This window comes from Labrus bergylta, chromosome 17 (genome assembly GCF_963930695.1).
Source record: "Labrus bergylta chromosome 17, fLabBer1.1, whole genome shotgun sequence".
Lineage (NCBI taxonomy): Eukaryota > Metazoa > Chordata > Actinopteri > Labriformes > Labridae > Labrus > Labrus bergylta.
Window position 1 is genome coordinate 18,848,763 of NC_089211.1, and position 13,781 is coordinate 18,862,543.

The 13,781-nt window shown below is 41.5% G+C and overlaps 2 protein-coding genes across 8 annotated transcripts in view; one reads left to right on the plus strand and one right to left on the minus strand.

The window, feature by feature from the left end:
* The window catches only part of add1 (adducin 1 (alpha)), a 31,043-nt gene extending 30,659 nt beyond the window's left edge, over positions 1 to 384 (minus strand). Inside the window, exon 1 of the mRNA XM_065965530.1 lies at positions 225 to 384. The gene's annotated coding sequence lies outside the window, so the exon portion shown is untranslated. The remainder of the gene's footprint in view (positions 1 to 224) is intronic.
* A 4,410-nt stretch (positions 385 to 4,794) lies between these two features.
* sema4d (sema domain, immunoglobulin domain (Ig), transmembrane domain (TM) and short cytoplasmic domain, (semaphorin) 4D) overlaps positions 4,795 to 13,781 on the plus strand; it is a 45,201-nt gene continuing 36,214 nt past the window's right edge. For 5 of the 7 annotated variants that reach the window (XM_065965548.1, XM_065965546.1, XM_065965550.1 and 2 more), the window contains exon 1: positions 4,795 to 4,956. The gene's annotated coding sequence lies outside the window, so the exon portion shown is untranslated. Of the gene's footprint in view, positions 4,957 to 10,743; positions 11,188 to 13,781 lie in introns of those variants that run through there. The other 2 variants (XM_065965545.1, XM_065965549.1) reach the window with 2 other exon arrangements.

The window sequence follows — 13,781 nt, forward strand, 5'->3', positions numbered from 1 at the left end:
AAAAAAAGCAACAACAAAAAAATAGTCGTTTGATATGCAGTAAAGCAACACACAACGCCTCCTCTTTGCAGACTCCGCAACGTGAGAGCTCGCCATACAGCAACACAACCAGAGGCACCACAGGGCACAAAACAATCAAATAAACCCCCCCACATGTGTCTTACTGTACGTGGGGAGATAAAAAGATATAATGCAAAAAAATATATTATTATTTCAGCGCTTACCCTCTTTTTCGATGACGTGTTTGGTTTATAAAACGGCGCTAGGGCGAACGCAGGACGTGCGGGTTTTCCTCTGTTTTTTATCCCCGACCCTGGTGGTTTCACAGTGGGTTTATCTCCCTGTCCCTTTTCGTCGCTGGGTCGCTCCGCCCCATTTCACCGTCATCCACCTTTGGGTGCGGCAAACTCAGGGTGAACTGGATAATCCGCGGCTCACTATTGGGCAAGGTGAGGCACGTGGTAAGCATCGGAAAGAGTGATTGGAGCATGGAGCTGTAAGCCCCGCCCCTCAGAAACAAGCTTTTATACATCCCTGGATTTTAATTTTCCTGCTTCAGCTAAATCCATGAAGCAGATAAAATAAGACAAGTCGTGTACTGGTGAGGTATTCAGAAATGATTATACTCCAGATTTATCCACGTGTAGACAATGTCTGACATCAATCGAGGAGCATAGGCAGGGTTACATTTTAATCTTTATTAAGATTAAGATTTACTGTCTCAATTCCCCTCAGTTAACTTCATCATTTATTTTGTACTGTATATACCCCCTGTTTTTATTTTTATTTTTTATTATTATTTTTTATTTTTTATTTTTTATTTTTTATTTTTTATTTTTTATTTTTTATATTTATATTTATTTTTATTTTTATTTTTATTTTTATTATTTTTTTTATTTATCTTATCTATTCTGTTTAATGTGTATTTTTTAGCTTTCTTGTCTGTGCTGCTGTAACACCCGAATTTCCCCTCTGGGGATCAATAAAGTATTATCCTATCCTATCCTATTTAAGATTAAGATTTACTTTATTGATTCCCACAAGGGGAAATTCTGTTTTTTACACTCTGTAATCATGCAACACACACACTGAAATATACACACAAGCACAATATCTTAATATTTACAGTCTATGATCTTTATCTACTGGTCCCTCTGCAGACAGGTCAGTAGGCAGTGCTTTGCCAAAGAGGTCTCATGTATGGTCCCAATCAGGTAGGTTTCCCTAACCCCCCCCCGATGCCCCTCGAGTTCAGTAATATCGCAGAAAGAAAACATTGCACTTAAGGGAACTGTACCAACTCCACTTGACCACCGGGGGGCGCAATTAATTACTTTCTTGAGTTTGCAAGGTGGGATTGCCATTGAAATCAGACCAAATTCCCCTATTGCAGCTTCTTAAAAAAATTATAATATGACATAATATAAAAAGATTTCACAGACGCAAAAACTTTTTTTTTTCAATTGAACCTGAAGTAGATTCAGGACAAGTGAGAGGGTAACCTACCTGACGGTTCTTTAAATGAGTGTGTTCGTCATCTCCGCTAGATGGCAGTCTCCTGCTTCTTTACAAGGGTGTAAGTCCACCTTTAATTTCCCCAAAGCCATAAAAGCTGGCAAAAGTTTATGTATTAAACTAACTTGTTTTGTGGGGAAATATGTAAGCTAATAAATAATCTAGGTTAAATATGAAATGTGTCATGACTCATGCATGTCAGTGCAAAGAAGGTGAGGCAACACAAGAAAAAGCTGCCACCTCTGTCAGTAAAGGTATACAATTATTTGTTGAATAAGACTTTTCTCGTGTATAACTTGAACTGCCTGTATTTAATCACATTCAAGGTAGCTGCTCAACAACAGTAGCAGGTGTTTAAAATTTAAACTATAGCCCGCAGAAAATAATTCTGCACCAATTTCCTGTCTTGTTGTTAGTTGTGGCGGTTCTGCTCATTACACTATACTTCAGTTTTGGAAAACAGGGAAGACATTTTTAGGTGACTGGCCTTATATGAATGTTAGGGCATCACTGACAGCCTTTAAGACACCCCTCTTTAACCCTTTATTGGCAGTAAGACTTTACTTCTTTTTCAATGTTGAACTTATCCTGGTAATTATGAGCCACAGAAGTATCTGTGTATTAAAACTTTGACGACTTTAGCGTGAAAGTCTCTAAAAGGGTAATTTGTCTTAACTCAGGGGTTAACCGCATTTACTTTTTTATATGACTGGTCCATGACCTCTGACCATTCAACTGTAAATCCTGTCCTCGTACCAGTGAACACAAACACATACACACTCTCCTCTTGACTGATCTCAGACCAGTGGTGGCTCTTTCAGTGTTGTGAATAATTGTGGTCTGCCTTGTAGCATAGATACACACAGCTAGGGACTCTAAATATATCCAACTGCTGTGTCTGAAGAGCTCAGGCATGAAGATCATATATACTTACACTTGAAATCCACACCTTACTCTATTACCTTCTTGTCTATTGTGTGTGTGTGTGTGTATAAGAGAGAGAGAGAGAGAGAGAGAGAGAGAAACTTTCTGCCCCTATTCATTTTACATTTTGGTCTTCAGTTGATACATTTATCAGGAGCAGCATTCAAATTACCTCCTCTGTGTCTGTCTGTTTGTCCTCCCTCTTTGAAAATGACTCGATTACACCTTTAAATGTCATTTTTATACAGACTGTGCCCATGCAGAGAGACAAACTAAGAGCAAGGGACACACAAGACGAGAGAAACTTACAAAAAGGAAGAAATTCATCATAAAGACATCATATAATTGCAATAAATATATCTTTTAAAAGGAAGAACTGCCTAAGTGGCTACAAATCATTTGAGCTCCAGTATTACGTTTGGGTTTCAGCGCACATTCCTCGGTCACCTGTTTTCTCTTAGCAGCACATGTCAAAGCGTGAGTGAAGATAAACCCAGCTGCTTTTCGTATTCATTTCAGGCAGCACTTAGCGTCCCCTTTTAACTCCAGCCAGCCTTCAACTCTAAGCTCTCAGATCACCAGAGGCCCACATGAAAATAAACAATTTGTAGTATAGCCAATGATACCTGGAAGTATTGTCATGTTTAGGAATGCGGCATACATCTTCCTTAATGAAGAAAAGGGAAATTATAGACTTATTGCTGCTCAAGTGGGCAGGTAATTTCTCGACAGTTGTTTCTTGGTGAACCCACAAAGCAGCCACAGAGGTAGACTGAAATGCTATTCTATTTTCCACCAGCAGCAGCAATCTGTCTTTCACTCAAAGATGGTATTGTATTCGCCCCGCAGTGCTGTGGAAAGCCCCCTCTCCCTCCTCCTCTGGCCTGCACAATGAGACAAGGCTCAGCCTGTCTTTCCTCCACTGTGTTTTTGATTCACTTCTCCTTTAGCAAAATGTTATGTAAACTCTGACCTCCAGCAGTGACCTTTTCAACCCACTGGCCTCACCTAAACGAGACCTCGTAGCCAGTATTAGAGGTAACTAACTCTACAACTGGGCTGTACAGGCACCACAGAGGACAGAAAGGTCATAACCTCCGTCACATTGCTGGAAATTTGTGGGCTGACAAGGAGTTGGCATTGGAGGATTGCACTTACGGTATGTTGTTGAGGGGTTAAACTGATATTTTGTTGAACTAAAACAACTAAAAAGGTGTCCGTTTTTTTGTGCATTGACGTCCTGCTTTAACACAAATCTATGGTTTGTTGATGGTGGAAGAATCATCCCCACAATGTATAAATACTCCACAAGAAGAACTGCATTTAAAATATAAGCAAGGAAAAGTCAAGAGCAATGTGCATGACTTTTCTGTTAATATACTTTCACAATAACAATGTTTAGATTTTGTAATCGAATGAAAGAAGAGGTGACTTCCACAACTTATCTTAACTGTACATAGGCTTATATAGGCCTGTGTTTGAAGGTTTCTATATTAATGCATCACACTTTTAAGAGTAGAAGTCAGACATTTGAATGCCTCATTGTGCAGGAGGCCCAATTTTGGATGAATGTAGCTTATAGTATGTTGTGTTATTAATTCAAAAACTTTAAAATACTACTAGGTAGATCACAAATAATTCATAATTCCCTCCCTTTTGACATCATACAAGCTTTATCAAATGGATTGTCTAAGAAAAGTATAAGCAAGTATATTATTAAGAGGGAAGAAAAAAATGATTCAGTCCAGGTTGAAGCTGCCTAAAGAGACTATTTTTTTTTTTTTTTTTTAAAGATATGTGGGTCTCTTTAGGGGTATTAAGTAATTCATTGCATGGATTGTTGCAAGGATAATTCATAGGTAGGCTACTTGTGCATAACATGAGCATTTCGTTTGTGTGCTTCCTTATACCTCTGCTCCAATGCATTTCAGATTTGTACTTTTGCATTTTTTTGCAACACATTTATTTATTGACTTTAGATGTAGCTAAGCAGATTCTAATAAATAACAAAAATATAATTTCATCCTTATTAAGATAACACGTCTTAAATTAGGGCATCCCAGCCACAGTTATTAAATCTGAATGTTTTTACTTGCACGTGAAGTTTTACATGTGTGACTTCTCCTATAACATTTGTTTGTTGTTTTTATTATCTTTTTTTTTTTTTTTTTTTTTTTACTTTGCAATATTGATGCTTAAAAAATAGAGTTCAAAGTCTGAGCTACTTCTTCCACTTCTGGTCTTTCACTTGCCGTCGCCTCCCCCCCTTGCACACTGCTCCCCCCCCCCCCCCCCCTGTCTGTTGATATCACAGCCCGGAGAGGTTTGAATCCAGTCCCTGGCCCCAGCCGCCATGCTGAGCTGAGAGAGAGAGAGAGAGAGAGAGAGAGAGAGAGAGAGAGAGAGAGAGAGAGAGCGCCACTAACCAAACTTTGTCACGCTGCTGCTGCTGCTCCTGCAACGACGTACGCTCATCTCCGTACACACCGGGCCAAAGAGGGAAAAAACGTCCCCACGGTGAGTAAACAACACGGTTTAACTTGGGTGCTAAATTATATAACCTCTACTTTCTTTTTGAAAGCATTATCGGGACTTTTTTTTTTTTTTTTTTGCTAAGTTATTTCAGACTGCGTGTGTCCCTGCTGGTCGTGTTCATGCGTGCTGTCGCGGACTTGAAGCTCAGCTGCACTTGTTGCACTGAAGTCTAAACTCCCACTACGCCAAGAAAAGAAAGAAAGACATATTTGCTTTGTTTTAAACGTATTTCATTTCGCACACAATGTTCGCTTACACTTTCTCCACGCCTTGGTTGGCTCATTTAAACGTTTTAATTACTGTGACGCGATGTTTTCACTCCGAAAAGGGGGGAACAAAATGAAGATGTAAGCGGACGACTGTGTGCCTGCAGTCGCTGTCTTGTCCTTGAAGCGGCTGCAGAACACGTGAATATAATATTACTGGTTCACCAGCCCGTGCTCACACCAATCTTTTTAAAGATTAAACTCGCCTTGCACTTTCAAAATGCCATTCTGGCACCCGGAGGTCATTGAGGGGTTTCTACCCTTGGCATGCATAAATCAAGGGTGCTCTTTCACTGCAACAACAAAGGCGTTTTTATTGACACGTAACCACCGTTTATATGAAGGCTGGATGGAGCATACAGACCTGCAGCGTGCACTGTTTTGCCTCTTAGGGTGTGTGTTTTTTTTTTTTTTGGAGTTCTTCAGCCTGGAGAATGACTTGTGCCAGGACAGGAGGGCAGTGTAGTGCAGCTGGAGCTCATCAGAGGATGCTCATAAACCTTTCACCTGCATGCTTGTCTAGTCTTAGTTTGTCTTGTGTGGACCGGAGGGAGTAATAAGGAGTTATGGAGCTGCTTTCTGTCTCACAATTTGCCCTCTGGCCTGGCTAACTGAACTCTTGGCTCTGTTAGTGGCTCTCTTGGCTCCGTGCAGTATAATTCAAACCACACTATCATCACCGTAGTCCTTCTCTTCTCTTGGCCTTCTTACCTTTTTTTTTTTTTAAAGTGAAATGCAGACAAAGCCTTCAAAGGGCTTCATTTATTCTGTGTAAGCTTCAGATGAGAGCTGCGGTCCCATCATTGGTTTGCATATAAACAGACTATTAACCTGCTACTGTTTTGAACACCAATATGAGGTTATAATCCAAGCTGCTTGTTTAGTCAAGATCCTCAAATCCCAAGAGTTTCCTCATACACTTACATCGCAAACTTATAAACCGATTGGTTGCCACGTGTATTTGCTGTTTTAAACCACTGATCAATCTGATGACTAGTTTCTCGGTCAATTTAAGGTTTGGTCCATTTTAAAAAGTCACAGAATGTTAAATCTTGTCAAATGTCTCGATCATTTTGTCCAAACAGAGCAGAATGAAAAGATAATGTTCACAGTTGAACCGCATACAGCTTTGCATTTTAAAAAGATAATTTCTGTCGATCTATGAAATTGTTTCATATTAGCAAAATATTTATTATTAGTCCAAGGTAATTTTCAAGTTTAAGTTTGATGTTGGGCTAAAACTTTGCACCTATTTTTTAAAAAGCCTATTGGTCAGTTGTTATGTCTTGTGAAAAATGTGAAAAATGTGTGTGTTCGCACATTGGAGATGATTTTTTCTTGTAAACACTCAAGCAAAAAGGATTTCTGTGTGTGAGAAAGCAGTTGAGGACATGACCTGGGATAAACAGAATACAATTTATTTGATTGTGAAAACGATCATAGAAGTAGAAGTTTCCCACCTGCTCTTGCACTTGTCATAAAGGGAGGTTAAGTAAATTCATGGATCATTGATACTCCTCACAGAAGAGTAAACGCCCCTCACATTACATACAGACGTAGTTTACATTGCATGATTACTTTGGAATTTCTGAACATGCCAGCCATTGGGCTTGTCCCAAAACCCAGCTGTTGTGTTTTCTAAATTTGTTTTCCACAGCTTTCATTAGCGACATTAACTGCCCCGTCCCGCCTCGCCTCTCCCCTCCGCTTCGCTCAGCGCTCCACCAAACTGCCCGGGCTGTGACATCCCTTCCCCAGCGGCCTCAATAAGTCATTCTTCTGCCTCATCGAGTTTGATTCTACAGGTCCTTGGCTGGGTCATACAAGGCACGGGGGGCGGGGGGGGGGCGGCCACTCTGGTCTTGTCAATATGATCGCTGGCTGGCGCTTCAGTGTCACCGGGGGAGGCCAGAATCATGTCAGTCAGACCCTCGAGGGGGGGGGGGGGGGGGGGGGGGGGCCTGGAGAACTGGCTTTAACAGGATATTGCTGTGTGATCATTCACCAGCTGCAGACAAATCATTAAACCACAGGCTGCATGCCGCTGACTTTCCCTCAGGTTAGAGGTTGTGTGTGTTGTAAGGCAGTCTTTTCTTCCTTTTTGATCCTGGTGTAGCCATTGAAATTACATAAGTATCGAAGTATACAAATCTCTGAGCACATGACGCTTTCATGGGCTGTGAAGTTTACTTGAGGCTAATTAGTCTATTTTTGTCACATTTTTGTCTACATTTGTCTCAGTTTTATCAGCTGGGTGACTGAGCTCCCTTCAAGACGTTCTTTGTCTTTTTTCCCCACATTCATTGGAAGCATGGGATTCACATGTGCTAAATGAAATCAGCCTGAACGCTCTTGCTTGTGAAAGATAACCGCACACAAGCTTGTCTTTAGAGTCCTTTTTTTTTTTACCCCCGAATCAATGATCTGTTTTAAATTGGTGGGAAATGGTCATTCAGTCTGCATGTCTGCATGTCTTAAAGAGAGCTTTGTGTCAAAACATGAACTTTGTGCAGAAATGGCACTTGCTCTGGATGTCAGGGGATATTTACTTGGATGCCTTGTTTGGGTTTCAGAACAAGCCTGGGCTGTTTGTCAAATTTGTGTCTTGTAAAAAGTTAGTGCGTCGAAATTGGTTTCTTACTGGAGGGTAGCCAGTGTTGCATATACCCTTCGTCTGTAAAATCCAAATGCAATTATTCTGCCACCTTCAAGAAGACCCCATTTTAAAGGACTTCACGTTTCTTTACGTGCACACAGTGAGCGACTGTCAGGTAATTGAATAACCACTGTAATGGATTCGAGGGCGACCATTCACAAGCCATCAGAGGCTTTCTTCTTACCCCCCCCCCCCCTCTGCTGGGTTTGGTCGTCAGCCTCTTCCTCTGGCAGATAAGGCTGAATTACCTGCTAATTGTCTGGCCTGTGGCGTTCCACCTCCTACTGTGAGGTCGCTGTAAAAAGTGCTATTTCTTCAACAAGGACACGCCTCCTTATTGTTCCCTCCTTCCAATTAGCAATCTTATCATTGGGTATATCCTGGCAAGTCGAGGCAGCAAGAAAGATTGTCTCGCATCATTATAAAATCATACCCAACACTGGTGGAAAATGCCTACAAGCTAACATGTGTAGGGAAGACCTAACAACATTGTATCTAACAGAAAAACTAGGCGGCTGGCAGGAACAAATCTGGGCTAAGTTGGCAAGTCTGACATGCTAAACTCCAGTGTTGCAGCATATATGTCAGTTTTAATGCACTTTGCTGTGTATTGCAGATATTCAAATGTCCTCTTGTGGGAGGGGCGGTTTAGAATATAACCGATGGGAGCTGTCCCTATTGGATGTCATGGTTTTAGGAAACAAGGTAGGCGAGTGTGATGTACGACTTGCAGCCGCCTCATTGTTTTGGTCCTGCAGGAGTTAAAGGGTAGAGGTTAGAGGTCGGGCCTGTCCTGCTCTGATGTTGAGGTGTGCTGCGTATGCTCTTAGAAACGGACATCTGGGGCCGCAACCCCCACCTCGGTCTGAATCCCACAACACAAACCCCCCCCCCCCCCCCCGCCACACCCTAGTAGAACCCCAACACCCTCAGGCTGGAATAATTTCCTATTGGCGAAGACGGGAGCAGCATCTGGCTGTGTCTCAGCAGCAGACAGTGGCATGTGTTGGCACTTTATGCGTTACTGGCCATGCATAATGCATCGGTGCATTCCAGAAATGTCTCAGCAAAATTGTCTCGTGTTTGAATGGTGTTTTTCAAATCAGAAAACACTGAACGTTAAGCTTGGTTTCCTGTTTTTCCTCTGCTTCATGTGTTAGGTAACAATAAAGGTGAAGAGAAGTCCACACCCTTTTTGAGGCTTTATTGCTTTTTTTGTTTTCATTGATCAAAAGAAGCTCTGGTCGAAGCATGCTATTTGTTTTTTTTGAAGTGCTGGCAATAACTACTTTTATGAATACTGTACAGGAAATCCATCAAGATTCCCAAGATGCTGCACCCGCTCCTATTCTTCTGCTGAGAGTGCAGGAAGCTTGCCGATGCGCCGCCGCAGCGCTGCTATTGACAGCTTACTTGATGTTTTGAAAAGGTTCCCAGTGTTGTGCGGCTGAGAGCAGGGAGCTGGAAGGGAATGGAGTGTGGAGCGAGACTACATACAGTACATTCTGTTACTGTGCAGAGATATCACTGTGTGACACCGCTGAACGCACAAGGTGCTGTCTTTTATTTCTTCGACTTTCAACTGTAATTTAGCATGGCAGTGGTGAAAAGCGACTCTGGGATAGTTTTGCATATCAGGATGTTGGATAACTGCAACTTTAATCAGTATTCTTTCATTTGCTTGCTGTTGGATCGGTTCAATGTTTGCATAGTGAGAAATAAGTCCCAACACCATGATCCGTTCCCTGAGGGTGTAAACTGTCTTGGCAGTTAAGTGTGTGTTGCTGTGTAGATGTGTTGCTAGTACAGCAGGGTCACTGAAACAAAAACGTCCTTCCTGAAGGTTGCAGTTTGAATCATTTTGTTGAAATATTTAAAGAAAGACATACTGATACAAAATCATAAATTTGTGACTGATATTTGCAACTCCATTTTAATATTAAACAATGTAATTTATATTACCAGAAGGGTCTGACCTTGATAGATCTGCCAGCATGTTTTGTCGGCCAATCACGGATATATCTGCATCGTATACGTTTTAACATGAAAACTTGTTTTGCTGGAAATGCAGTGCCGTAAGCAATACTTTAGAAATGATAGTTTAAGTTGACCATGCTCTTGACTCTTTTTAGGTTTACAAAACTCGTGGCACTGTGTGCAGCACCTCCTGCAGAGCATCACAGCTGAGCACACAATGTATGATTATGATACATATCCCTTTTTATAAAGTTAATTGTGTAAAAAAATGCATTCATCATCATCATAGCTTTAATTCACTATAGCGAAGAATTACTTGTCAGTAATATTTCTCCATCTCAAAATTGCTATTTGTATCAAATTCCATGTGGTGCAACAGATCACAGTCGATCCATCATTTTGTCTGTTCATCTCCGGAAAGTTGGGGCCGCATGTGATCCATGTATCTCTGGGAAATGTATCATCCTGGTGTAAAATAAATGTACTGCTGCTCAGCTCAATGTTATTAACTTAATGAAAATGTGATTTATTGCAGACTTTAGCAATGCTCTATGACAACATTAGAAGAAAAAAAAGAAACTTAACTGTGGGCACATCACACACTGATAAATACAGTGCTGAGCAGCTGGACCTGAAGTCTCCTTTCACTCCTTAAAAGAGAAGGAAGGGGGGGGGGGAAACAACCCAGCGACAATAGACACACTCCCACACACCCACATGCACAGTACCCTAACCTTAGCCCCCTTCCCCCCTCTTCCCTCCACTCGCCCGCTACCCCAAAATTCCCCCTCCCCCTCCTCAGCAATTGTGTGCATTGACGCTTTCCAGAGGCGCGATCCCTGCGCTGTCGCTGTCCACCGGCAAGCCGCAATTGACTGCTGTGGTAGTGAGGGACAGGCATTGCTTGCTGTTTTTTTGTTGCAGACTCGTACGGAGACAGAGTCTTCCGCTGTCACGCTTTTAAAGTAACCCCAGACCGCTGATGCAAGCATTTTCTCTCCACCGTTTGCAGCCTCTTGTGCTCGTCTTTTTAGTGTTTATCGAGCAAGAAAGGAGAGAGTGTGAGAGAGAGAGAGAGAGAGAGAGAGACACACAGAGGTAGACAGAAGGAGGGAGTGTGAGAGAAGAAGCATGACCGCCGGGGGAGCACGGAAGGAGGAGATGACAGACTAGTCGCGCTGGAAGATTGTTTTCTATTTATTTATTTTTTCCATCTGTCATACAAACCTTTTCGGTGACTTTCCCAGTAAAAAACACTGTGACTAAGCAGGGGTCTCCTCTCTCAACCTGCAGGATCTTCCTTCTCAGATTATGGTAAGATTCACGTCGCAGACAAGCCTGTGTGTGTGTGGACAGTGTGTTGACTGCTGGCATCTCGCAATGTCAACACCTTTCTCCTCTGCTTCAGTGATCAGATTTGTTTTGATGTTTACTCGGGGCAGTGGATAGTCTCCAGTACTGTGCATGCTATTTTTACCCTGAATTGCAACTGGGAGGTGAATAATTCAGTGTTTTCATGATGCAGTGAGTGGGACTCTGCTGTGCCTTATTTGAGTTAAAACCCACACAGTTCTCTAGAAAGGCTCTACTTTTCCTATACAAGCTTAAATTGAAGATGTTTACAGAGAAAAGGGCAGCATTTGTATTATTTTCTGTGTTGTCTGATGCTCTGTAAAAGAAATTTGCTCATGCTGTTCAGGATAAGGCAATATGCAAAACTGGTTAACTTGAAAAGGTAGCTGATTAAATTCTGTTTTTAGAGGCCATGACACCTTAACAGTTGCTTCTTTAATCGTGTTTGTCTGTAATAGATTGGATTTCTGGCATATTTGCATACTCAGTTTGTTTTCTGTCAAATGCTGCTGGTGCTGAGGTCGATTCTGCTCACGCTCAAATATTTGTTCTAGCTTGTTTTTTAGAGATGTGTTTGATGATACTGAGGTAGCATCTTTCATGCCAATGTTTTATCTGTAGTCTTAACACTGCCGTGCTAAAATACACAACTTTGCTGCAGAACTGATGGATCAAATAGTCCAAATCTCCCACACGGTTTTCTTTGTTCTTCATTTGTTTGTCCATGATTGCAGGAAGCAGACCTTTCTTTCTTTTTTTTTTTTGTCGCCATCGAGGATGAAGCCATGTTGTTTTGATAAACTTTATCAGAATTCCCTCTAGACAAAACCAACAGGGACTGATTAAGACATGCAGTGTGATTTAACACTACATTCAAGATGAAAAAGAATCGCACTGTACGCCCAGCTTTAGATGTTGAAGAGTTAGTCCTCCTCTTGCTGGCTGTTGTCAGGAGTTTATAAATCTCACTTGAGAGAGGGGAAGAAAGGGCGTTGCTCTCCCAGTGTGGACATGTCCGATTTCCTTAAGCATGCCACAGGTTTTCTATCCTTAACTGGGCAGAGAAACACTTTTGGCTTCTTTAATTGTCTGTGAATGTTGTGTTCAGGTATATCAGAGATTTCTGATGTATATTTTCAAGTGCTATTGATTTAAGCCAAATAGCCCTGTTCTTCCAGGTCTGAGTGTGTATCTCACTGTGCACTGGTAATAAACACTGTGTTGCAGATGTATTTCCTGTTGAGCACAGTATACAAGCACTGTATCATGTTGTACTTGAGAAGGCAGGAGTTATATTTTGGCTTGTGGTTAAAAAAAACAAAAAAAAACCCTTGCTTTGCAGGAAAACATACATCATCACAGCAGAAGGGATGTTTTCCATAAAGCTCTCATACTTTTCTGGATTGCCACATTGTGCATAGCACATACTCTTGCAAAAATTCAGTAATCTGGTCAAATGTCATTTGGAAATCGACTTGTAGGCCTTTCTAAAAGCAATGCTGGGACATATCCTTTGCATTCTTCTCTATTCTTTTTTTTTTTTTTTTTTATCTCTGCAAAGACAGAATGCTCTGCAGATAACCCTGCACCATCAATCCATTAATTATTGCATCAATTAATTCAGTAGAACAGTTTTTCTCCTTCTAAAACATTTCCCTCAAACACAGAGGCTGAGAGACCCGAGGAAATGGAACTAAAGTGATTACAGGAGATTACTTGGGTGTATACAGCTAATGCATGTTTCTGTACAGTACTGTGGACAGGCGCATAAATAAGATCAATGAGCTGCTATTAGGCAGGAAATGAAAGAAACAGGTGCGCAAGAGGTGCAGCAACAGGAAATATGATGGGTGCTTTAAAGCAGAAAGTTCAGAATTCGGGGATGATGTGTGGATACGGTGAAAGGAAAGCAGGGAAAAGGGGGGCACATCAGCAGACAGACTGTCGCTGGCTGCCTCAGAGGCTGTCTGTCTGCGATTGATGCTGATAGGGTTGGGCGGAGTTGAGAGCCTTCCTTCACCCCTGTGGTTCCCTTCAATCTAGGCTGACAGTTATAAAACTATTAAGTAGTCTTTAGTTAATCAGTTTTGGATTAATAAATTGACGTGATTTAGAGTTAAAACAGCTTTCGTTTCCTGCTTCAGGTCCCTTTATGTTTACTTGACGTTCAGCGAAATGCTGTTTAACCTTCATCTGCTTATGGAGCCTAAATCCCTCTCTGGAAAGTCAGATCTATGTGTTGCCAGTGTGTTAACACATTAGAGGGTATAATCTTTGAAAGTAATGTGCTGCTTTGGTAATCGTTTAAAGGCAGATAATCTCAAGGGTTTGGGAGATTGGTCGTCACCCAGCAGGACACAGGATGTGACTTATCTCGGCTCCTCATTAAAATTGAAAAATCAGGATGCTGACAGTGAACATCTGCTGATTTATGTGCATCCCCAAACACGCATGCTTATCAGGGTGGTGTATTTAGATTCCTGCAAGGTATTGCATTTGTTAAATGTGTATTCTACGCTGCATGAAGCGCAGCTGTACTGATGTGAAAATGTCAT